Below are 27,507 nucleotides of genomic sequence, written 5' to 3'. Positions count from 1 at the left end.
AAAACAACCATGCCAGGCCGTCAAACCCACCCAGAGCCCAGAGGTCACTCATATTGTCATTTCTGGACTATTATTGAACACTGTACACCCCTAGTGGCAGCACAAACGATGTATGCACGCGCTCTGATAGACCTCCTCTGTGACATCACAGTGTCAGCTAACCTGGGGAGGGGTAAAAACAACCATGCCAGGCCGTCAAACCCACCCAGAGCCCAGAGGTCACTCATATTGTCATTTCTGGACTATTATTGAACACTGTACACCCCTAGTGGCAGCACAAACGATGTATGCACGCGCTCTGATAGACCTCCTCTGTGACATCACACTGTCAGCTAACCTGGGGAGGGGTAAAAACAACCATGCCAGGCCGTCAAACCCACCCAGAGCCCAGAGGTCACTCATATTGTCATTTCTGGACTATTATTGAACACTGTACACCCCTAGTGGCAGCACAAACGATGTATGCACGCGCTCTGATAGACCTCCTCTGTGACATCACACTGTCAGCTAACCTGGGGAGGGGTAAAAACAACCATGCCAGGCCGTCAAACCCACCCAGAGCCCAGAGGTCACTCATATTGTCATTTCTGGACTATTATTGAACACTGTACACCCCTAGTGGCAGCACAAACGATGTATGCACGCGCTCTGATAGACCTCCTCTGTGACATCACACTGTCAGCTAACCTGGGGAGGGGTAAAAACAACCATGCCAGGCCGTCAAACCCACCCAGAGCCCAGAGGTCACTCATATTGTCATTTCTGGACTATTATTGAACACTGTACACCCCTAGTGGCAGCACAAACGATGTATGCACGCGCTCTGATAGACCTCCTCTGTGACATCACACTGTCAGCTAACCTGGGGAGGGGTAAAAACAACCATGCCAGGCCGTCAAACCCACCCAGAGCCCAGAGGTCACTCATATTGTCATTTCTGGACTATTATTGAACACTGTACACCCCTAGTGGCAGCACAAACGATGTATGCACGCGCTCTGATAGACCTCCTCTGTGACATCACACTGTCAGCTAACCTGGGGAGGGGTAAAAACAACCATGCCAGGCCGTCAAACCCACCCAGAAGCTATTGCCTATGTATATGCACAGAAAATATACATTTCTATTTGAAACAGAAAGATTTAATCAATTAAAAATAAATAGCACAGTCAAATGAATACAAAATAAAACAAACTCTGTTTTCTATATACCAACAGACAGGGTTGTGATAATGCAGTGCATACTCTGAATCATATTCCTGATCTGATTTGTTGAATTTTCTGATATGTACAATTTCACAAGTACCGGTATACAGATATTGTATTGATACTGTTTTGCTATGACACATGGTGTGGGCTATAGGCAGCCTATTAACTGAGTGACATGCAAAAGAGCATAATATATCAATAGACAGGGTTATGTGAATGAAGTGGATACTCAATGTATCACATTATTATACATAGAGTAATGCAAAAATACTGACATATCAATAATGAAAGAAACACATTACTGTAAAAGTTCAAAGCATCTGAATAAACAAAAGAGCAATTCAAAAATGTGCAAGGATCAGTCTACAGCAAAGATCCTATTAACTAATGAAAAATACATATGTCCAAAATATACAAAGACTTAAAAAAAAAAATCCAAAGTAAAAAGTAAACAAAGCCAAAATGACGTTCCCTCCTGGTGTCTTTTGAAAATGTCGGTTGGGGTCCCTTGCATCCTCCATTTGTGCCGTTCTCCTACAACATAGACACAACAGAGCCTTTTAGGTAGTTTGTCCAAGGTAAGCCAGTACATGCTTAAACTATGTACTCCGAGAAGTAACTTTCCCTCTGACAACTCATACATAAAACACTCTCGCTTTCCACTCTCGCTTTCGAAAGTGTTGAGGCTCACATCAAACAGAACGGCTTTGGAAAACAAACAAGTGAAAATACCACAGCTGTTGCCATCATTTTGTGGTATGAAGTTGGGACATCTGTGATAACATTCATATCTAAATGTGATACCCGTACTTCTACCGTGCAATGCAAAGTACTGTAAGGCTTCAGGTGTTGTTGGTACTCCAGGCATATGTCCTTATCCTCAACATCAAACCGACGGAGGGGGAAGTCCAGAACAAAGACCTATAAAACAAAAACAAAAATAAAATATATATAAATAATATATATATATATATATATATATATATATATATATATATATACCATGTATATTGATTGTTTAGACACTAGGATTTTCTTTTATTTCTGTATTTGATATGTACTATGTGCGGCGCAGGGACTACAGATGCAAATTAGCTCTTAGCTATCTCTGGTGCAATATGTTTATTGTGTACTGTCCCTGCTCAAATAAACAATAAAGAGATATATATATATATATATATATATAACAGTCTGCACAGAAAGAGACGTTATGTATGTGGTCACATTTCAGTAGATGTGATTGTATACCTTTGGCCACTTGTACAAAGCTGTGCGAAGAAGACCCTCGAACGCTTTGGCAGCATGGGTCGATTGTGAGACTTGACGTCAGGTTGTTGCTTGGTGCCAGGATGCAGACAACATCAGGTGGGCAAGGCAGGTCTCTAGCATGGCATATCTCCTTTCTGAGGTCATCAGCATCTCCAGATGGAGTTGACATGAAGCCAAACGTCAGCCTGCCGGATGGCATGTCCACAACACCATCGACCAGAGAGCGTAGGTGGGAGTCTCCAATCACCAGGACGAACTGTGCACAAAAAAAAACAGTCAAGACCCATTTTGAATGCAACGACACAGGGGTGTACAGTGTTCAATATTTGTCCAGAAATGACAATATGAGTGGCACACAACACATCATCACATCATTCAGGAGAGGATTTGTGACTCTTGCTGTTGACAACTGTATAAAGACATGTTATAATGACAATAACAATAATAACATTGAAACAACACATTGAAAGTAAGTTCAAGTCAGACCCATATTAGCATTTTTTAACTTTCAAATATTGAAATTGACTATTGTTAATTTTCCTAGCCATGCCTATGAGACCAAATATCCCACCTCTTTCTCCTTGATCACATCCTCCGATGGAATGAGTGTCCGATGACACTTGCCTGTGATCTTTGACCGTGGCCACTGCTGGACTTTGTGACGCTTTCCGTAAGATGCCATCACTGTGAAAAATAAGAAGAAATAAGAAGAAATATGAATATTTGAGTGGCCCCACTAACAAAAGTTGCTGCTGGAAACCTGCTTATTGATGATGGTCATTGGACGGTGTTATCGCCACACACACAAGAAACATTAGTAAAAAGTACAAAATGTCTATAAAGCATTATGAGCAAATTCATAAGGCTTTATAACAATAACAAGTCTTATAAAGCCTTATAAATGCATTATAATGCCTTGTGATAATGGCTTATAGACATGCCCTTCATAGAAAGTGTTACCGTAATGACATCTGAAACCTAAATGTTAATCTAAATGTAATATTTTTCTCTTTTCTGAAACAAAAATAAATAATGTATGTGCATAACCAATGGTTGCTATGTGTTAGAATGTGAGAAATATATAAACAAAAAAGTATTATTGTGTTTCACCTTTCTCCATAGCACAGAAATTAGACATTTGCTGTAGGCCAGTTTCTGACATGAGCAGAATATCTGTACTGTTAGCCAACATGCAAATTGAATGAAGAAATACCTGACACCAAAATATGCCAGTATGTTTGATAGATACAACAGATTTTGGCAATGGTAGTCACACACAAGAAAGCCACAAATGTCTTACCTTACTCCAGGAGATCTGACCTGAATGTGGCAAAGTAAACTCATTTTAAGCAAACTGGATGACACACCTTGTTCCTGTGAGGGCGAATCAGAGCTGGGCAATGCTAATTTGAATCATTTACAGGTCACTTCATCCCTGGCAGAGAAGACAAAAACAGCCCATCACTTATGTAGAGACAATAGTAGCCTAAATTAGGCAACTGTTGTCACCTGGTCACGGGGCCAGGTGTAGAAGAGGGGGTAATGTTATACTCCCTCTGATAAAGGTTACACTTTATAAGAACGTTCATCTACTATAAGCCATTTATAAGCAGTTAGTTAAAGGGAAATATTCCATAGATCAAATGAGAATAGTGTTTAAAAGTGTTTTAAAGTGTGTTAAATGTGGGTGATTGGAGTCAGTCTCATGCTCAGTGTTTGAGAGATGCCAGCCACCTATAATAGTGGCAACTATTCTGGATGTGTCTGGAAACAGCATAATTGTGGCTCTCACTAACCCAGTCAAGAGCTGCACTCGATATACGTCCAGTCTCAGGGCACATTGGCTTAAAAGCCTGCATATGAATTTATTTTAATGTTTCTTTATTTGACCAGTTGTTTTTTAAAGTGAAATGTATATTTTTTATGTTATTTGTGTGTATCTATGTATTTATGTATGTATGTTTTTTCTATGGACCATGAGTCTGCAATAAAGCAATCAATCAATCATCAGGTTTCTTTATTTTTTCCAAATATCTTTTATTGAATAGTCTTATGTACAAACAAGTGAACATAATACATAGATAGACGAGGCAGTGTCAGAGGGGAAGCCTATAGGCAGTCACTCAATAAGACTAAACACATGACTATGTATGACAGTCATAGCTTGCACTTCATGTACAGTGTCAGACACATACAAATACCTGGACAGTACAAACAAGTAGTTATTCAATCAAACAAACAAACCAAAGCGCACACCCACACACACACACACACACACACACACACACACACACACACACACACACACACACACACACACACACACACACACATACATACATACATACATACACACACACACACACACACACACACACACACACACACACACACACACACACACAGAGACAAAACCAAAAAGGTATTATATAAAAAAATATGAGAAACAGTCTGTACAGAAATTGCATAGGCCTATATACAGAATGGCAGAACTCACAATCTAGTTTAGAGTTAATTTAATGACGCACAGCAGTATAATACAGATGTTTCAGCCTAATGAGGCTTTCTTCTGGGAAGATCAGTTATATATGGTCAGTTATATTTCTTGATCAAATGAGAATAGTGTTTAAAAGTGTTTTAAAGTGTGTTAAATGTGGGTGATTGGAGTCAGTCGCATGCTCAGTGTTTGAGAGATGCCAGCCACCTATAATAGTGGCAACTATTCTAAGCTATTGGGATGAGCAATGATGGTATTAACATACATAGTGGCATTAATTAGGGAGAGTAAGCCGCAAGTGAATGCAGGTCAAAGTAGCACTAAGGCCACCGTTCTCACATCATGACCTTAAACATGGTCATGAGGCAGGTGAGAGGGGGAAGCTAACACTTTTTCATTTAAAGGAACACTCCGCCCATTTTCAACCAGCTTTGTATCATTAGAACATCAGTAGTATATCAGAAAACTGTAAACTGTTTTGAAGTCTGTCATCATTGGCTCTTCAGCCGAACACCTCAAATATGCCAGTCTGAGAACAGCTCCTCTTCTCTCTTTATGCTTTACTGGGTTTATGGTCCATGGCCTGTTGCCTGACTCAATGCTTTCTGTCTTATTAGTAGGAGAGAGAGAGCCAGCACACAAAAATGTCCTTTCGTTTAGTTTATTCCAGCTTGACACCAGGTACAGCACACACGCGGACGTTTCAGCCTAACGGCCTTCTTCAGCGTGTCAATTCTGTCTTATTAGTACCTGTTGTCAAGGACAAAAGTGGAAAAATAAGTAGCCTAGATAACTACAGGCCTATAGCTCTTGCTAGCATCCTATCTAAAGTCCTTGAATTAATTATCTTGGATAAAATCAATGAGTGTATCCACTCCACAGATAACCAGTTTGGTTTTAAAGCCAAACATGGCACTGACCTGTGTGTTTATGCACTGAAGGAGATTGTGAACAAATACAAAGGCCTGAAGTCATCTGTGTTTATATGTTTTATTGATGCTTCCAAAGCCTTTGATCGGGTTAACCACTGTAAACTATTTACAAAGTTGAGAGAAAGAGGTGTGCCTGGATACTTGGTAAGGATTCTAGTGTACTGGTATGCCAACCAAACTATGCAGGTGAAATGGGGAGATAGTGTATCTGGCCCATTTAGGGTAAGCAATGGGGTCAGGCAGGGAGGGATTTTGTCCCCTGTTCTGTTCAATCTTTATGTTGACGACCTGTCCAAGAGACTGAACGCCTGTAAGACTGGGTGCATGATTGGCGTTACATTGGTGAACCATCTGATGTACGCAGATGACTTGGCCGTCCTCAGCCCGAGTAGCGCTGGTCTTCAGCAGCTCCTTGCAATATGCACCGAGTATGGCTTGGAAAATGATATAAAATACAATGCGCACACACACACACACACACACACACACACACACACACACACACACACACACACACACACACACACACACACACACACACACACACACACACACACACACACACACACATATATATATCGTTTGTGCTGCCACTTTCGACACAGGGGTGTACAGTGTCCAATTTGTAAAGGCTAGCACTCCAGTGAACAGGTTTTATCCATTTACATACTGAGAAGAGCGTTCTCAATGTTATTAAAACAGTTGGTGTTAAACAGAAACATAATGTGTATTGTATACCTTCGTTTAGATGCTTTGTTTATTGTTTTAATCTGCCAACTAACCATTTTTCTATGAATTTTAAAAACATGATTACGCCGCTTTTACTCTGAAGGTAACCGGAGGTCTTATATTCGCTAGCTCCGCAAACCGGAAGTAAACCGGAAGTTTTATATTCGTTCATAGAACGGAGCTGGTCAACAAGCACACCACTTCTTTCTTCCCCTTTTGCTTCTTCTTCTTTTAGGTTTTATGGCAGTTGGCATCCATGTGTTGCATTACCGCCACCTACTGTATTATAAAAGCGTCACATTTCAAACTACTACAGTATGGCAATACTGTATCAAGAATGCCAGCTTCCAATTTGTCTTTTCATGTTTGGTTAGACCTTTTTCTTGAATCCGTGTATGACTGTCTGTTGAGGTCTTGAGTGCTGAGGTACATAAAAAACGTTGTTTGTTTTACGTGGGTGTCTTGCCTTCAGAAACGGTGGCACAGCTGATTCAAATAACATCCCACTGTGCCACCCTGACTGACAATATATTCACAAACCATTATGGAAAACAACACTGAGTGGATTATTAATGAACGACATCAGCGATCACCTGCCTGTCTTTTCAATTCATGAATGTGATTATAGGAAGAAGTTTAATTAAGGAAATAAAATACAAGAGAAGCAGAACTGACAAATCTATAGTTGCATTTAGAAATGATTTAATGATTTATAACTGGAATGGTGTATGTGAAGAATCTGACTTTGACAAAGGATAATAGGTTTATTTCTAGACATATTCAATTTCCATTAAAACAGTATAGCAACAAGGATATTTACGCACTAGTAGGGACAGCGATATGGAGACACTAGTAAAGACAGCGATATGGAGACATATGGAGACACTAGGACAGCGATATGGATACATTTGACCTTAATTATGATCGGTAAGCTGAAGTCATTCTGGAAACTGCGGGCAGCAAGTTCACCTGTTATTGCTTGGCAACTCCTGGTAGTGCACTCCTAAGGGAACTATTTTTTATTGGCGGAGACAAATAACACAGAAAGCATCTGTTGTCTCAAATTACTTTAAAATGTGATTATTTCTTGATGAATAGCTTTGTTTTAGGGATGTCAACGGTTAACCGTTAATCGATTAACCGTCGCTAACGTCGTTGTTCGGTTATTGCTGTCGGTCTATCAGTTAATATTTAAAAAAAAAAAAAAAAAAAAAAAATTTTTTTTTTTTTTTTTTTTTGGTCTATTTACTCAATGAGCTCATGCCCAAACAAGGCGTGTCTATTTAGATGCTGAAATGTTAATGCTTTTTGTGTTAGAATTTCTAACACAAAAAGCATTAACATTTCAGCATCTAAATAGACACGCCTTGTTTGGGCATGAGTTCATTGAGTAAATAGACACACACAAAAAAAAAAAAAAAAAAAAATCATTTTTTTTTTTTTTTTTTTTAATATTAAAAAATTATGAATTAACCGATAGGTTAATCGATTATTAGCGTCGGTTAATCGAAAGTGAAATTAACCGAAAATTGACATCCCTACTTTGTTTACATCTGTACAACTGTTGTATAAAAGCAATATCACACTCGAGGTCGTGCTGTTTGTACTCTAACATCGTCACGGCTGTGATTATCTTCGGCACTCAGGCTGCGCCCTCGTGCCTACGAACGAATCGTAGCCGTGACGATATCACTGTACAACAGCCCTCCCTCTCGTGTGATAGTGCTTAAAGGGACAGCTCACCCTAAAATCCAAAATGACATGTTTTTCCTCTTACATGTAGTGCTATTTATCCATCGACATCGTTTTGGTGTGAGTTGCTGAGTTTTGGAGATATCAGGCGTAGAGAGTTCTGCCTTTTCTACAATACAATGGAACTGGATTGCACTCGGCTTGTGCTGCTCAAAATGGCAAAAACATACATTTGAAAAACTCAACAGCAATGTCTCTTTCCAGAAATAATGACCCGGTTATCCAAGATAACACAGACCTAGTTGTGAGCAGTTTCATGTAGGAACTAACTACGTAGTAGGGCTGTGGCGATTCACTTATCTCCCGATTCGATACTATCACGATTCTTGGGTGCCGATTCGATTTATATTGCGATTCTTAAGTATTGCGATTCTACGATTATTGCGATTCGATATTACGATTTATTGCGATTTGTTTATTTTTTTCTTTTCTTTTTTCAGTTTGTTTGCTTTTTTACACTAGATTAGAACATGGGAAAAGTTGAATCATACACTAGAGACTGTATATTATATATCATGAGTAGGGCTGGGCGATATAGTTAAAAACAGGGGCGGACTGGGATCATAATTCAGGCCGGGCATTAGATACCAAGCAGGCCAGGCCGATATGGGCCAACGCGCGTGAAATTTGGGCCGTTTGAAGCCAGATTTGGGCCGTTTGAAGTCCAATTTTACAATGAGATGCACCCACTTTAACCCTGAAGTGTAATTATTACTTCAGACTAACTAATAAAGTAATAAAACCACTAGGGATGTCAATTTTCGGTTAATTTCACTTTCGATTAACCGACGCTAATAATCGATTAACCTATCGGTACCCTGCTAACCCGATAATCCTTAAACGTCTGCTGGTCCATGTACATGGACCTTGATATTAATTCTTATTTTTGATAGTCTTAATTAATTATTTTTTTATTTTTTATTGATTCTTATCCATTGGTAACTTCATCTCTCATACCTCATATCAACATTTCATGCTCACTGAATTTTAACCCCTCAAATGCCAGTTTACTGTATTTTCTGTACAATAAAATTTTCAGTAGAAAACACAAAATATTATTTTTTTCCCTTCCCATGAATGCCACCTGGTGGCGCTGTGGTGGGATTATCATAGCTATGGATTGATGACATTTTTGGCGGAGGAATTACTTTATCCCAGCTTCCATCTTTTGAGAATTGCAAATTTGCATTTTTTTAACTTTCATGGATCTTGATATTAGTACTTGTTTTTTATATTTATAAGTAAGTATTTTCTTATTTTTTATCGATCCATATCCGTTCCTGATTCCATTCCTCCCACCTCATATGCGTAGTTGAACATCCTGCTCAAAACACACGCTTGAGCGACACCATTTAGGCCATGAGTGAGGGAGCACAGAACTGGCCTCCATGGATGACGCTCTGACCGCCTCCGCCGCCCAAGGCGCTCCTTCGTGGGCATCGGATGTTACTGTGGCCCGCTGCGCCTCGCAGCTTTTGCCTGTCTCAACGCGGAAGTCATTGAAACCTCTTAGAACGGCAATGATCGCGACAAGATTACACATCTAGAGTCACTTTTTGATGCCGATTCCGAAAATGCTCGTCATGAGTCTCTATAACGAACGGGCGCGGAGATACGATGTAGTTTCAACTAAGGTAAGTTTTACAAAAAAAAACATGAAACTGCCCATTTTCGACTTCCAGCTATTTTCACAAGAAACGCAAATGAGCTTCATCCTATGGAATCAAATAAGGGCCAAGCTTCAAATAATTAGTTTGCACCGGAAAATCCGCGTTCCCAGGTCATATGACCATTTTTCCATGATTGATAACTGCAGGGTACTTTTCATGTAAATCTCCATGTAATTGGTTGCTGTGCTGTGCTGTGTGATGTGCTGGGGAAATAGCGGGGGGGGGCAAACACAATAGAAACTACAAATTTGATGTCTTGAGTCGAACTGAGAGGTGTAAGATCAGAAAAATAATTATTTTTGGGGAAAGTGGCTGGGAGTCGATTTTTTTTTTTTTTTTTTTTGCAAAATTAACATTGAAGTCAATGGGAAAACTATGCAATGGAATTGAAGCCTTGTAACTCAACCAAATGTTCAATAAACCCGAAGGTTAGATATTAAGGTCAAATTTCAAGGTATTTGGTACAGGATGCCCGCTGAAAAAAATTAAATACATTAATTTTGTAAGAATTTCCTGGAGGTCTCAAAAAGGCGGTTTTAATGGGAGTCAATGGGCGTGCCGGTGGACCCCAGCAGACGTTTAAGGAGTATTTGAGTTTCTGGGTGCCACGACGATGTTTTTCTAATTTTTTCAACGTGAATTACCATAATAAACCATAAAAACAACCTGTGCTTAATCTTACACTTTTCGCTCCAGGATTTTCCAAATTACACTTACGCGATTATTGCTTCGCACCGGCTGGGTGGACCAGCAGGGTACAAGGGTTTCATAATTTTTTAATATTAAAAAAAAAAAAAAAAAAAATTGTCTATTTACTCAATGAGCTCATGCCCAAACAAGGCGTGTCTATTTAGATGCTGAAATGTTAATGCTTTTTGTGTTAGAATTATGCCTTTATTTTTTGTTGGCTTTGCTGAAATTTATAAGTTTATTGCCACATTTTGATCAGGTAATCATTCCAAAATCATTCTGGCTCTTATATGGATGACATGGAAATATATTTTTGAGAGCTTTATTTCCTGTTTATGTAAACATTACAACAACAACAATCTGTTATTTCTTTTGATTTTTTCACATTAGGCCTACTGTCTTTTGCAGCATAAAAACTTAAACAAAATATAGCCTATTTCGATTTGCTGCCAACAATTGAACAAAATTTGAACAAAATAGTTGCATGATGCAAAACACTGTGCAAAATCTGCAAGGAAACTAAAAAAAAAAAAAAAAAAAAAAAAAAAAAATATTAACTCATTGAATGCCATGGACGTCCTTCGACGTCCAATTAAATAGTGACGTAGAATGCCACGGACGTCCTTCGACGTCCAATGCGTTTTTTGACGGTGGGACGTCGATCAAAGCCTTCCGCAGCTCCTGTACAACTATAGTAGCTATTGGAGGTGTATAACCTATTTTACGGACTCATTAGGTGGCGACAGTGCTTGCTCGGTGCAGTCCAGATTAGAGACAGGTCCGAGAAACAGCCTAAAAGCCGTGGATCAAAGACAACCCGATGCATGCTCCCAGAGCCATTTGCTCTGTCGCGGGAGCTGACATTGGCTCCGAACAGGAGTCAATCCGCGCTCACAACTGAGCCCCTCTGTCCCTGTCTGTCTGTCTGTCTGTCTGTATAGTTTCTCCAACCGATTAGCAGCCAGGAAAGCAGCCCCTGACGCCAAACCATTCAGCAATCCGGGTTGGCTCTTCCCTGCTGTGGCGCTGAGAGCCGACAGCAGCACACAAACGCACACTCCGAAAATATAATGGTTGCGTGAGGCTGTGTGCAGTGTGGGGAGGAGTTTACGGGGGGAGGGGGGGAGGGGGGTGGTGCACGCAGGGCATCACACAACAACTACGTCACTACATCAGAAAATATTATCTTCAGACTCAGTGAATGTGCTTGAAATGCTGCATTTCACAAAAGGCGGATTATCTCAGCTAATAATTTGAAAAGCCTGAAAACGCTGAAAACAACCTATCTTCTCCGGCTCATAACTAAAGAACGGAAAATGGTATCAATAAACTTTTTTTTGCTGATGATACAATAGAGCCAGCTCGTTCTTGTGCGTGTTCGGTGTTTACATAGTAATATCACACAATATTCTGTGGGCCTCGAGAAATCACTGAAAACGCTCTGAAAACTCTGGCACTGGGAGCATCCGTTCTCCAAAAGTGGCTGGCACTGAATGAGTTAACGACGTTAGCGACGGTTAATCGATTAACGGTTAACCGTTGACATCCCTAAAAACCACTAGTAAACCAGTAGGCGGCGCCTGGCCTGCTGTTCAGTGAGTGGCCTGACTGCAAGCACCCAAAAAAAAAAAAAAAAAAAAAAAAAAAAATTTAATTTGCGATTATCGATTCTGGAATAAAAAGATCGATCCAAAAAATCGTGACATTAAAAATCGCGATACTTAGGTGAATCGATTTTTTCCCCCACCCCTACTAACTAGTAGCTAGTGGGTGTAGTTCGGTCTAAAGAAAATAGTTCCTACATGAAACTGCATACAACAAGGTTTGTGGATTATCTTGAATAACCGGGTCATGATTTCTGTTAACACATTGAGTGCCAGCGACGCCATATGGCGTCATTAGAAATTTACCGTAGAGTGCCAGCGACGCCAGATGGCGTCAGTAACTCCAAATTGTTTTTTTGACGGGGGGGTGTCGATCTAAGCTTCTTACGTCGCCTCTAACAATATTGTAGCTATTGGAGGTCGATAACCTATTTTACAAACCCATTAGGTGGCGACAGCACTCTCCTGATCAGAGAAAAAGGAGCCAAACACACAGAAATAGTCACTGGGGAAAAGGAGGAAATCGCATCGCATCCGTCCGTATGCATCGACGTGCATGAAGCACAACGAGCACAACGCCAGCTGTGCCCCGAGCAGCAGCATCCGCTGTCACAACTGAGCACCTCCGTGTACGCTGCAACAGCACATTCGCATAATCAGCCTTATTATTCCGAACTGGAAGCATGCGAGCCCGTGACAAACACACACGGAACCAAAAGGCTGGATGTCGCGCACCATTCACTGTGTGTGCGCAGCAAACTCAGCAGAGACTGAGAGCCAACAGACACATAAGACACACCCAGGAGGCGTGTGCAGTTGAGGGGGGGGGGGGGGGGGGGAGCACGCAGAGCAGCATACACTTCACCCAGACAGACCCAGACATCAGAAAATTAGCTTCAGAGTCAGTGATGTGCTTGAAATGTTTAATTTCACAAAAGGCTCATTATCTCAGCTCGTAGAAAAAAAGGGGTGTTTTTGCTTCAATCAAGCTATCTTCTCCGGCTCATAACTAAAGAACGGAAAATGGGATCAATAAACTTTTTTTTGCAGGTGATAGAAGAGAGTCTCATCGTTATTTGTGCGTGTTCAGTGTTTACATAGTAATTATTAAAGAAATTATATGACTGTTTTAAAATGCATTGCGGCCTATGTGGCACAGCAAGCAACCTTTTGCCCAAGGGCCGTGGCACTCAAAGTGTTAAGAGACATATTGCTGTTGAGTTTTTCAAATGTATGTTTTTGTCACTTCGACCACCACAAGCCGAGTGCCATCCAGTTCCATTGTATTTGAGGGAAGGCAGAAATCTTTAGGGTTGATATCTCCAAAACTCAGGCAACTAACACAAAAACGATCTAGGTGGATAAATAGCACTACAGGTGAGAGGGAAAATATGTATTTTGGATTTTAGGGTGAGCTGTCCCTTTAAGTGAAGTTTGTCTTATACCCCGTCACACCATTATGGCTTCTCTCCAGTGTGAATGCATGAGGCTAGCCCGAACACTTTCTGTGAATGTGTTGTTGATGTTCTGCTAGGTCACTTGAGAGAGTGAACCTGCCCACACATTGGTCACAGGAGTACGGCTTCTCTCCAGTGTGAATGCGTTGATGTCTTGTTAGTTGACTTGATCGACTGAACATTCTCGGACATAGTTCACACCAGTATGGCTTCTCTCCAGTGTGAATGCGTTGATGTGTTTTTAGGTTCCTTGAGAGACTGAAGCTCCTCCCACATTGGTCACAGGTGAATGGCTTCTCTCCAGTGTGAATGCGTTGATGTGTTTTTAGGTTCCTTGAGAGACTGAAGCTCCTCCCACATTGGTCACAGGTGAATGGCTTCTCTCCAGTGTGAATGCGTTGATGTGTTTTTAGGTTCCTTGATTGGCTGAAGCTGCTTCCACATTGGTCACAGGAGAATGGCTTCTCTCCAGTGTGAATACGTTGATGTGTTTTTAGGTTCCTTGAGAGACTGAAGCTCCTCCCACATTGGTCACAGGAGAATGGCTTCTCTCCAGTGTGAATGCGTTTATGTGTCTTTAGGTCATGTGACTGACTGAAGCTCCTCCCACATTGGTCACAGGAGTACGGCTTCTCTCCAGTGTGAATGCGTTGATGTGTTTTTAGGTCACTTGAGTGACTGAAGCTCCTCCCACATTGGTCACAGGAGAATGGCTTCTCTCCAGTGTGAATGCGTTGATGTCTTGTTCTGTTAGTTAACCGACTGAAGCTCCTCCCACATTGGTCACAGGAGAATGGCTTCTCTCCAGTGTGAATGCGTTGATGTGTTTTTAGGTGACTTGAGTGGCTGAAGCTCCTCCCACATTGGTCACAGGAGAATGGCTTCTCTCCAGTGTGAATGCGTTGATGTTTATTTAGGTTAGTTAACTGACTGAAGCTCCTCCCACATTGGTCACAGGAGAATGGCTTCTCTCCAGTGTGAATGCGTTGATGTGTTTTTAGGAGACTTGAGTGGCTGAAGCTCCTCCCACATTGGTCACAGGAGAATGGCTTCTCTCCAGTGTGAATGCGTTGATGTGTTTTTAGGTGACTTGAGAGACTGAAGCTCCTCCCACATTGGTCACAGGAGAATGGCTTCTCTCCAGTGTGAATGCGTTGATGTGTTGTTAGGTCACTTGAGTGACTGAAGCTCCTCCCACATTGGTCACAGGAGAATGGCTTCTCTCCAGTGTGAATGCGTTGATGTGTTTTTAGGTCACCTGACTGACTGAAAGATGTCCCACACTGCAGAGAGCGGTGGCATTTTGGTCTGTTGGTGTCTCTCTGTTTCATGGAGAAAGATATAAAGGATATAAGTCATTACTATCTCTGACAAAGTATTTTATGATATGAAAGCATATGCTAACAGGCAAACATATCTTGTTGTATGTACTGTGTAACCAGTGTTCGGGGGAAACACATTACAAAAGTAACACATTACAGGTAATATATTACTTTTAGCAGTAACACAGCCTCTCATAACTGGAACAAACTCCCTGAACACATTAGATCTGCCCCTACTCTGCCTATTTTTAAATCCAAGCTAAAGACCTTTATGTTTACTCTTGCCTTTAACTGCTACTAAACTACTGCCTCTCTCCAGCCCGGCAGAATAAACCTGTATTCGGCCTGTAATTAAAAAAAAAAAAAATCCTGTACATTTCCAACAAATGGACTGTACATGTAATAATAATACTGAAGAATGCCTTGTAACTTATTTAAAACAGAAATAATGTTTCATGCTTGTTAATTTGAGTATATTCTGTGTTTTTTTTTATATATGCATTGCTTTGCTGCTTGTTTTTTCAATTATTTTTTTGTAAAGCACCTTGAATTGCCTTTGTGTATGAAAAGTGCTATATAAATAAATTTGACTTGACTTAATATAACACCAATATGATTTTGGTAATATTATACAAGTTACTATGTCAAGTAATGTGAGTTACAACTTGAAACTGAGCTGCTGTCAGCTCCTCGTTAGGGTGCATTGAGTTACATTATGATGCATTCATCTACTCAGTAAAGTCAAGTAGCCTATTGGGTGAAGGTCAATTATAACGTTATGACTTCACAAAAAAATATTAGAGGGAATTATGCCCTGTTTACTGTAACTTCCTACACTATAGATCGAAGCAGCTTATAATAATTAAAACGACTAATGCCAAGACTATTTTTTTATTTTGATCAAAGCACATATTTAAATAAAGATATACGGTAATAATTTCCTAATCAAATTGTGTTTTTTATGCAAATAACCACTATAGATGACAATAACAAAGTAAAAGGATAACATTGAGAACTGTTGACAGTTTATACTGACTTTAGGGCGGTTGAAAATGTTTTTCGGGACGGTGGTGTCGTTCTGCGCTTATTTTGGTGAAAGCAATGCAAAAGTAGTGTGATAAGTAACAAGTTACTCTACACAGACAATAATATTTTAAAGTAACTTATTACTTTCAAAAGAAAATAACTAGTATGTACATTTTGAATGTAACTTGCCCAACACTGTTTGTAACATATCAGAAAATTGCACATCATAAAATAAATGGCAGGTTATTTTATTTGATCCAGACCTGGACAACAGCAGCAGCTTTGCATTGTGAAATATCACATCATAAATGTAGGAAGAACCACGTCAACAGGCTAATGTTAGCAAAGTTAGCGAGGGAGAGAGAATACTTAGCAATCATTCTGACTTAACACATTGAGTGCCAGCGACGCCATATGGCGTCAATAACTCCAAATTCATATTTTGACGGGGGAATGTCGATCTAAGCCTCTTACATCGCCTCTTACAATATGGGAGCTATTGAATGTGTCTAACCTATTTTACAGAACCCTTAGGTGGCGACAGTGCCCTCCCGATTAGACAAGGGCCAGGAGAAAAGAGAGAAGAAGTCATGAGGAAACGGAAATCGCCATTGATATGCTTGAAGCATAACGTCGTTAGCTGTGCCTGTGAACAGCAGTCATCTGCTGTAGGGATGGGCGCGAGTACTCGGGTACTCGAGTGCTCGTTCATAACGTCAGTACTCGAGTAACGTTTGCGCTGTCCGGGTACTCGCCCCACTCCCCACCCCTTTAAAAATGGTCTAAATCTACGCATGCATCGTTATGTGGATCTGCCAGCATGAACTGCACGGGCGTCAAGTCAGCCACAATGTACAAGTACATCATCCGCTTTGTTGATTTCAAAATAAAAGGCTTATTGTAACGCAAGTTGTAACCTTATCTACTTTGAGTAATGCGTTACAGCCATAGTTTCACGCCATATAACATCACGAGTATTTTGATACAAGGTTTGCTGCTTCGTTCGTTGAAATACCCTTTTCTCCTCCAACGTGCATAAATAAGCTATTTACTTTGTTTTGTTTAAGTAACATTATTTTGAAAGTTTTAACCGGAAGTTTTCCAGCTCATCCCGAAAATGGTGGCTGAAGATATGCTCCCGAAGGAGACAGATGCACGCTTCTTCATAGCGCACGCCCGATAAAACTCATTCAAAACTTTGCAGTAGTTTACTGACTACACTGTCGTTTCCCATAACGTTAGTCACAAGAAATGTGGAGAAAGAATCGCTTTTTGGGAGACAATCGTTTCATGGTGATCACTATTTAGCTGCAGCTGTAACGTTAATCACACTGGTCAGTGGTCAGTTTTCACTTTTTGGCAGAACACCGGACCTTGTAATCCGTGGATTTACGTTAGTGTAAGTAAAATTGATGATACTGGACAATGGACATGTATTGGAATTGAGCCTTCGCTTGTTTCACAACAATATTGTCCGCTCCGAAGCGCTAATGCCATCCATCCAACCATCGGAGATGCTGTCTGAGGTAGGCTTTAGACGTTAGCTGAGCGTCACCTCACCTAATATCACAGTCAGTCAGTCCCTCTCCTCACATGCTCCAGGTAGCGCTTTCTCCATGCAAAAATGCAAACGTTATGTGTGAACAGCCCCACACACAGCAGATTACCCCTGCTCCGTCATTACCATAGTAATCACACAGACCCCCCGCCCCCCCCCCCCCCCCACGCAAGTACTCGAGTACTCGTTCATAATAGAAGGAGAGTACTCGAGTATTTAAATTGCTTAAAATGCCCATCCCTAATCTGCTGCCACAATTGAGCCCCATCCGTGTCCGCTGCGATAGTCCATCCATATGATTTAGTTGCCGACACGGCGACACCAGCGTCTTTATGAAAAGTTACATTATTCTCAGCTGGGAGCCGAGGACACGCTGTAAAAAAGCGGGGGGTGCAGGCAGCGGACTTTTCAGTGCAGATCAAACAGAGCAAACCGCAGCAGAACAGAGACACTCGACTCCTCCCACCACGGAGGAGGAGGAGGAGGGGGGTGCGGCACGCAGGGCACTAACAGCATACACCCATTGACAGTACACACACCCAGGCAGCAGCAGGCTCGATGTTTGTTCAACTCAAAGCAGAATTAATTCTGTCGCCTTTCTAACATAAAGATGTGATTATCTCAGAAACTAATTTCAGCATGCTCTTTTCGGTCGAAAACACTCTTTTTCAGAGGGGTGTATTTCCAAAATGGAATGGTTTATAAACACAGTTTTTTTTTTTTATGAAACAGAAGGGTTCAAAGTTTCATTGAGGCTATTGGTTGTCCATATAAGAGGAACACAAAAAATGATATGGCTATATTAAAATGCATTGCGGCCTATGTGGCACAGTACAGCACCTTTTGCCCAAGGGCCGTGGCACTCAAAGTGTTAAGTGCCTTTTAAACATGAAATCTGAATCATGTCAGGCTAGAGAGAGCAGGATATTTTCAGGTTTTGCCTTTCTAAACATGAGGGGTCTTTGTTAAGAAACAACTGGATATGAGCCGTTTTTTCTGCCAGTGGTCGAAAACAAGAAATGTGATAGGAAACAGCTTTAGCGAATTTGTAACCAAACTCCATTCAAAAACATGCCGTTTTAACAGAGCCCATTGACAACGAGGGGTGGCATTGTGCCAAAAATGAGGCAGTCAAAATAGTGGTCGCACCGTCATCAATCACTGCGGGTGATTTATTTTACAAGTGGCATTCAAGTCATATCTGACTAGTTTTAAATGTATTTCTCCCCACAAAAGTTTGATAGCCTATCAGTCAGAGTCAGTCAGCTCCTATCCACTCCGCAGTGTGGGCGCACAGTAGCTTCAGGGACGATGAAAATTAATTTGGGGATGGAGCCGTACGATAGCCTAAACACGCTCTGCTCGTTATGAACAGCGTTAAAAATGACATGCCACACACACACACTAAACAGACATGCGGGCACTGGCAGAGAGACAAACAGGCAGATAGAGCGGCACGCATCGCGCAAAAAGTGTCAGAATCTCGGCTGCTCTTTGTGATAGTTTGAGTTTCATTTGCTTCAGTCATCCTGCTGCCTCGTATTCTCAGGAGAGCGCGGTTCTGCTCCACTTTCACTTTCCTTCCCCCCTGCCTCTCTCTCACTGCTCAACGCTGTGTGTGTGTGTGTGGACGGATCTGCGGATAATGACCTGCCAGAGTTAAACAACAGCTCCTTTTGCGCTAATCTGGATCTTACACCGGCGAGCGAGGTGAATAAGATACGGACTCGCGGGAGTGCGCGTAGGCCGGCTAATTGTTGTTTAACATGCAGGCCAACCGGCTAGGAGCAGGTTATAATACGGGTTCCACCGCACGTTAAGAAGTGGCTATACAGTACAACATCCTATAAATAGGTGAGCTAACAGATTACATTTACCAACAGATTCTAATGTTCTCACCTCTTGTGAAGAAGTCATCTTTGTCTCTTGCTCTCTTCCTCCACCAGATCTCTTCCTGCCAATCAGCTGTGACATAATCAAACAGAGACTGTTGGTAAGACAGGAAACACAATGATGATCATAACAATGCTGTGAAATCAGTGTAGTGGAGTAGAAAGTACAATATTTCCTTCTGAAATTATAATTAGGAAGTATAAATTGATTTGTGTCCACATTCATGCCCAGGTTAATGTTAGGCCCAGAGCAGCCGCAGAGGAACCAGTCAGGAAGAGGTAGCCAGCCCTATCTGACTTATTTCCTGTGTTGAAATAGACTAGGCCTACAGCCTGTGTGTTGAAATAGACTAGGCCTACAGCCTGTGTGTTCAAATAGACTAGGCCTACAGCATGTGTGTTGAAATAGACTAGGCCTACAGCCTGTGTGTTGAAATAGACTAGGCCTACAGCCTGTGTGTTGAAATAGACTAGGCCTACAGCCTGTGTGTTGAAATAGACTAGGGCTACAGCCTGTGTGTTGAAATTAGGGCTGTGAATCTTCACTGGCCTCACGATTCGATTACGATTCAGAGGGCTACGATTCGATTACGATTATCGATGCATCTCGATGCATCTTAAAACGATGCATCACTTTTTTCCGCAATACATGATTTATTTTTTCTCACTTTCTTTTTTCTCACTGTGTGGCTACTTTTAAAATAAAAGTGCATTTGGAATTGCATTGTATTATGATCCACAATTAAAATAAACAACTGCATGTACTTCCATTATATTTTATTTGATTATATATATATATATATATATATATATATATATATATATATATATATATATATATATTTATATATTTTTTTTAACACATTCACTGCCAGACGTTTTTTTTTTACTGTAGTTAGCTTCTGCCAGAGGGGTTTTTTGAGGATTCTGGCTCATCTTTCAAGACCCGAGGATTCTTTTCTGCTAAGATTTTGTGAACACACAATATCTCAAAAGAACTAATAGAATGTGTGCTTTCTCTGTCTAAAAGAGTTAGTTTGTAGAGTTAGTAGTTATGTAAGCATTAGCAGTTGAATACAGCATGGTTTCAGCGTCAGAAAAATTATTCAGAGATAAACGGCTTTTTGTGAAATTCGATAGAACAGTCACTTTAACCATTCATTTTTGGCATCAGTAAGACGTCAGACATCTAAACAATAGTTTTGAACAGTAATTTCCTCCATAACAGCAGGAAACCCCCCTCTGCTTCCAACTCCTCCCTCCGTGGGCGTTCTTCTTGGCTGCAGCGGCCGTCACAAGCTTGTCACCAGTCTCACTGCTTTGCTGCTGCTGCTGCCTGTCTGCGCGGCCGCTGTTTGAGGAAGTCTGGATGGACTCGCTCGCTTCTTGGAGTTTTGGTTGAGAGCTTTGATGAAGCTTTTGCGATTCTAGTCATATTTATGCTGCGTGTTTCAAAGTGTGTTCCACCTGTAATCTATTATGCAAATTTGCAATCCCGCATCGCCAGCAATCAGCGCGAAAACGAAAGCGTTTTCCCCCATCCATTTTCATGAGAATGGCTGCTTTTTGCTTGCCTTCCTCTAGTCAGGAGAGCACTGTCGCCACTTAGTGGGTCGGTGGAATGGGTTGTAAACGTTCGGTGGCTCCAATAATTATATAAGAGATGTAAAAGGGTTAGATGCACATCCCACGGTCAAAAAAAAAAAATGCATTTTTTTGACGTATTAACACCTTGAGTGCCATGGACGAGATATCTCGTCTTACATAATCCACCCGTTGAGTGCCAAAGACGAGATATCTCGTCTTACATAAACATTTTTTTTTTTTGACGGTGGGACATCAATCAACCCCTTTTACGTCTTCTATATCAATATTGGAGGAAGAGAATGTGTATAATCTATTTTACCGACCACTAAGTGGCGACAGTTCTCCAGACAGAGAGAAAGCCACAGCCACGGGTCCGCTGGAAAGCCAGTCTAATTTTCGAGGAAATAGCTGGGCGAAAACTCTTTCGATTTCACACACACACACACACACACACACACACACACACACACACACACGCGCGCGCGCGCACGCACACACACACACTCGAGTACCTTTGCGCATAAATAAGACCAGAATCGCAAAAGCTTCTTCAAAGCTCTCAGCCGACACCTCAAGAAACGAACAGTTTTACAGTCCAGACTGCCGAGAGCGGCCGCGGAGCCTCCTCCCTCCGCAGCACAGACGGAGGGAGGAGTTTGGAGACACACACACACTCTCTCTCTCTCTCTCTCTCTCTAGTCCCGAGAGAGAGAGAGAGGAGAGAGAGAGAGAGAGAGAGAGAGAGAGGAGAGAGAGAGAGAGAGAGAGAGAGAGAGAGAGAGAGAGAACACAGAGTGGGAGACAGACACGCTGTGGGGGCAAAGAACGGACAGAGATCTCTTCCTCTCAGAGCCGCGGAGCAACGCGCAAACACACACACACACACACACACACACACACACACACACACACACACACACACACACACACACACACACACACACACACACACACACAATACAGTATACAGACTTGCCCAAGGGCACCCATAATCACAGGCACGTGAGGTGGTTCTAAAAATCCATTTATCTCCAAACTCTCTGAAAATCTCTGAAACCATGCTGTACTCAACGGCTAATATCTACATAACTACTAACTCTGCAAACTAACTCTTTTAGACAGAGAAAGCACACATTCTATTAGTTCTTTTTAGATGATTGGTGTTCACGAAGTCTTAACAGAAAATAATCCTCGGCTCTTGTAAAATGAGCCAGAATCCTCAAAAAAAACTCTGGCACAACTTACCTACAGGATTGAAAAAACGGCTGGCACTCAATGTGTTTGGGCTCGACGTTAACTTTTAAAAGTGGTTGCCGGAGGGGCAACCTGGCAAGAGCTTTTGGTTGCCCGAATAAAAATATGGTTGCCCAATTTTAGTCGCCTTATATTTTGAGTAATTAAGATACTATGCAGTCATAAGCCGGCTTAATAATGACGATGTGACAGAAAAGTAAGTATAATAGTCTATAGTATAGTATAATAGGCCTATTCAGTGTGCGCACCGGGTGTAGTAGTAGTAATAATGATAATAATAATAATAATAAATTTGTGTCATTTCGTTTTCTAAACAAATCTTATTTTTTGTTTTTATAATGCATTTGCACTGAAAGGATTTAACTAATATTTGTGAACTTTCATTTTCATATATTTTTTAACAGTTATTGTTCATATTGTGCTTAATTTATTAATTAAAAGCATTATTGATAATTAAGTAGCCTACCCTCCTCCAGGCCCAGCTCCAGACCCAAGTTACAGAGGGGGCCTGCCCCTAGCTTGGGGGGGCCAAGCTACCCAAGGGGGGTCCGGGGGGATTCTCCCCCGGAAGAAGATTTTGTACATTTTAAAGTAAAATTTGTCAACCTGGTGCATTTGAGAGCAAAATGAAGAGGCTAAATCTGTGAAGAACTACACACATCTCTAATGTGTTGTGACTTTACAAATAATTAGGCCTAAACAATTAATATTAAGTGTATTTACACATTGTGCACAAATTGCATTCATTGTGACAAATTTACAATAGTTAATATCCAGCCAGAATCATTGCAAATGGATGTTCAAAGTAACAGTTAGCAATAGCATTGAGTTAATCAATGCCTAATGACAGCCAGATTCCATGTTAAACTTTAAAACAGAAAAACAGAAAAACGTTTTTAGCAAAAAAAAAAAAAAAAAAAAAAGATTTTTTTTTTTTTTAATGGGGGGGGGGGGGGGGGCAGTTTGTTGAATGGGGGGGCCCGGCCCGGTCAGGCGGCCCGGTCAGGCCCGCCCCTAACGCCGGGCCTGCCCTCCTCATGTTCATTCAGGGATACTATGATGACAGTGGTTTGGGGCCCCCACTCTGATGTTGCATAGGGCCCCAGAAGGCCCAGAAGCGGCCCTGCAATCCCTCTCTCTCACCCCGTATGAGAGGCTGACAGGCCAGGGATGCAAATCATTCCTCAGCACATATACGCGGTGGTAAAACGTTTTTGAAGGATGTCCTGGTCGAGGTCTATGTTGTAGGCTTGTTGTAGGCTACATGCTTTGCAGTATAGCGTTATGCTGGAATTATGCTTGAAGTTTGGACTGTCGCACGGAAATGAGAGACTGAATCTTGACGAGGAAACGTGTGGAGCGTTTATACACTATGTGGGTATCTGCTCGCGGAAGTGAGCTGGAGTCTTGAAAACTCCACTTTGTCCGCCCAGCCGCGTCCACGTAGTTACACAATTCGGGGTGTGCACGGCCAGGCGAAAACCGTCTGCACAGCAGCCTTGTGGAGGGGCGCATCTGCTGATTTGACTCACTTTTCCGTGCGGACACTCGCCGATGCGGGGAGCGCACTTGTTGTAGGCTACATGCTTTGCAGTATAGCATTCGTTTTCCGTCCCGTTCAAAGACGCACTAGTATTTCACCTCAATGACAATTTCCTCGTCCTTTGTTTCTGTGCGGGGCTGCGGGCGGACGTGGTTCTTCTTGCGTCTTGCAGCCGCTGTGATTGTGTGCGAGCAGCCCCACCAGTCAGTACTCGTTAAACATACCGCACGTGCAGCATGCATCACGTAGGTTCCGACTGGTAATTAGTAACATCGTTTTGATTGTAACAGCAATAAAATGTCACATATATGTCACTCACAACAAGTATTAAAACATTTATTTGGTGTATATTTTGCTGTTTGCTGCTGTACATATTTTGTTGCATGTTAAATCGTGGTTGCCCCTGGGGCAACCAAAGACCAAGAAATGGTTGCCCCATGTTTTTTTTGGTTGCCCGGGGCAACCGGGCAGCCGTTAATGTCGAGCCCTGTGTTAATACGTCATTGGCAGTCAACCGTTGGATTATTTTTGACGGATTAATACGTCATTGGCAGTGAACGTGTTAATAATCGATTTTTGACATTTGTGAATCGATGCAGAATCGTGCACATCCGCATCGCGATGCATCTTATAATCGATTATTTTTGACACCCCTAGTTGAAATAGACTAGGCCTACAGCCTGTGTGTTGAAATAGACTAGGCCTACAGCCTGTGTGTTGAAATAGACTAGGCCTACAGCCTGTGTGTTGAAATAGACTAGGCCTACAGCCTGTGTTGAAATAGACTAGACCTAACAGCCTGTGTGTTGAAATAGACTAGGCCTACAGCTTGTGTGTTGAAATAGACTAGGCTTACAGCCTGTGTGTTGAAATAGACTAGGCCTACAGCCTGTGTGTTGAAATAGACTAGGCTGACAGCCTGTGTGTTGAAATAGACTAGGCCTACAGCCTGTGTGTTGAAATAGACTAGGCCTACAGCCTGTGTGTTGAAATAGACTAGAACTACAGCCTGTGTGTTGAAATAGACTAGGCCTACAGCCTGTGTGTTGAAATAGACTAGACCTACAGCCTGTGTGTTGAAATAGACTAGGCCTACAGCCTGTGTGTTGAAATAGACTAGGCCTACAGCCTGTGTGTTGAAATAGACTAGGCTGACAGCCTGTGTGTTGAAATAGACTAGACCTACAGCCTGTGTGTTGAAATAGACTAGGCCTACAGCCTGTGTGTTGAAATAGACTAGGCCTACAGCCTGTGTGTTGAAATAGACTAGGCCTACAGCCTGTGTGTTGAAATAGACTAGGCCTACAGCCTGTGTGTTGAAATAGACTAGGCTGACAGCCTGTGTGTTGAAATAGACTAGACCTACAGCCTGTGTGTTGAAATAGACTAGGCCTACAGCCTGTGTGTTGAAATAGACTAGGCCTACAGCCTGTGTGTTGAAATAGACTAGGCCTACAGCCTGTGTGTTGAAATAGACTAGACCTACAGCCTGTGTGTTGAAATAGACTAGGCCTACAGCCTGTGTGTTGAAATAGATTAGGCTGACAGCCTGTGTGTTGAAATAGACTAGACCTACAGCCTGTGTGTTGAAATAGACTAGGCCTACAGCCTGTGTGTTGAAATAGACTAGGCCTACAGCCTGTGTGTTGAAATAGACTAGGCCTACAGCCTGTGTGTTGAAATAGACTAGGCCTACAGCCTGTGTGTTGAAATAGACTAGGCTGACAGCCTGTGTGTTGAAATAGACTAGACCTACAGCCTGTGTGTTGAAATAGACTAGGCCTACAGCCTGTGTGTTGAAATAGACTAGGCCTACAGCCTGTGTGTTGAAATAGACTAGGCCTACAGCCTGTGTGTTGAAATAGACTAGGCCTACAGCCTGTGTGTTGAAATAGACTAGAATAGAATACTTATCAATCATTGTGACATACAGTACAACATCCTATAAATAGACGACCTAACAGATTAAATTGACCAACAGATTATAATGTTCTCACCTCTTGTGAAGAAGTCATTAGAGATCAGAAGAGATTAGAGGCGTTGCTTCTGGTAGCTGCTTGGTAACCTCGCGTCACCAGGCTCTTCTCGGCGAAGCTGCTTGGTCAGTACGAAATCCAACGTTGCCAGAGGAAGTTTGAGCATCCACAGGTGGCTCAAACCGCTATCTGGTGTGTCCGACTGTCCGTGATGATCCTCTGTAGGCAGGCGTAGCAGCAGCAGCGTATGTCTGCTGGGTTAACAGAGCGCTCCACGCTGATAGACGTCTTTAGCTAGCTTAGCTAACTAGCTTGCTAACAGTGCATTGACTGGAGAATAACTCTCAGTAACTTCTAGCCGAAGTCTACTATATATCCGCCAGTCTCACTTACAGTTTACACTCCCGATTAGTAGGTCACTAAACTGGTCAACGATAAGACTGTAGGAGGAAAAACGTGCGTTACGTTTTCTAAAAGTTTCTTAGATATCTGGCTGCTAGCAATTCACCATCATCTCATGTTGTTTTCTTTTTCCCTCTCTCCCGATCACTTCCTCCTTCCGTTCCACTGAACCATCACCCTCGCTCCGGATTGGCCATTCTTCTTCATAGGTAAGTAAACAAACTTTTATCATAACTCATACATATTCTGATAACAATGAATATTTCAACCATTTCAACATAATGCAATATAATACAACTGTTATTTTGGCAACATGAATATATTATTTCAAACGTACAACTGTACCCAAAATAACTTATTAAACCAAATCACTTTTTCAACTGGGTTACACTTACATTTAGCCACCCGCACAGATAGAAGTGACTAAGCAGAATGGAATGGAATGGGTGGTCAACAAGCGCATCGCTTCTTCTTCTTCTACTAGTGTTTTATGGCGGTTGGCAAACAACTTATGGTGCATCACCGCCACCTTCTGAAATGGAGTGTGGATCAGAATATCAGAATGCACATCACTTCTTCTTCCCCTTCGGCTGCTTCTTCTTCTTTTAGGTTTTATGGCGGCTGGCATCCATGTGTTGCATTACCGCCACCTACTGTATTATAAAAGCGTCACATTTCAAACTACTACAGTATGGCAATACTGTAACAAGAATGCCAGCGTCCCAGGGGCGGAGCGACCCTATCAGCCCAGAGGGGGCGAAGCTCTTAGGGGGGCCCCATCAAAAAAAAAAAAAAAAAAAAAAAAAAATTTTTTTTGAAGGCCAGGCCAGGCTGCAGGGCCGGTTCCAGAACAAGATGACTAGGGGTGCAACCTAGATAGGAAGGGGTGCAGATGCCCGGCCGGCCAAAGGCCGGCCGCCCGAAAAATTTGACATGTTATTTTACTAAAAATAATGCATTTGACCATCATTTCAAGTAGAATGATACCACCCAAGCAAGAATATTTCAAATGTTTCAAGTGCTTTACTGAAATATTTGGACCATATAATGATAATACAATTATCTCAACCTTAAAAGGTTACATATAGGTGCCAAAAAGCCATAAAATCACATCAAAGAACAAAGAAAAACAACAACTA

General features: G+C 41.7%; 1 protein-coding gene across 1 annotated transcript in view; it reads right to left on the bottom strand.

The window, feature by feature from the left end:
• The window catches only part of LOC310799009 (cytochrome P450 3A30-like), a 39,298-nt gene extending 13,283 nt beyond the window's left edge, over positions 1-26,015 (bottom strand). Inside the window, exons 1-2 of the mRNA XM_083661581.1 lie at positions 25,988-26,015; positions 19,614-19,679 (exon numbers count right to left, since the gene is read on the bottom strand). The gene's annotated coding sequence lies outside the window, so the exon portion shown is untranslated. The remainder of the gene's footprint in view (positions 1-19,613; positions 19,680-25,987) is intronic.
• Positions 26,016-27,507: the final 1,492 nt, after the last annotated feature.

This window comes from Poromitra crassiceps, assembly GCF_964638095.1.
Source record: "Poromitra crassiceps genome assembly, chromosome: 27".
In the NCBI taxonomy this organism is placed as follows: Eukaryota; Metazoa; Chordata; class Actinopteri; order Beryciformes; family Melamphaidae; genus Poromitra; species Poromitra crassiceps.
This window is presented reverse-complemented; position numbering and strand designations above follow the sequence as displayed.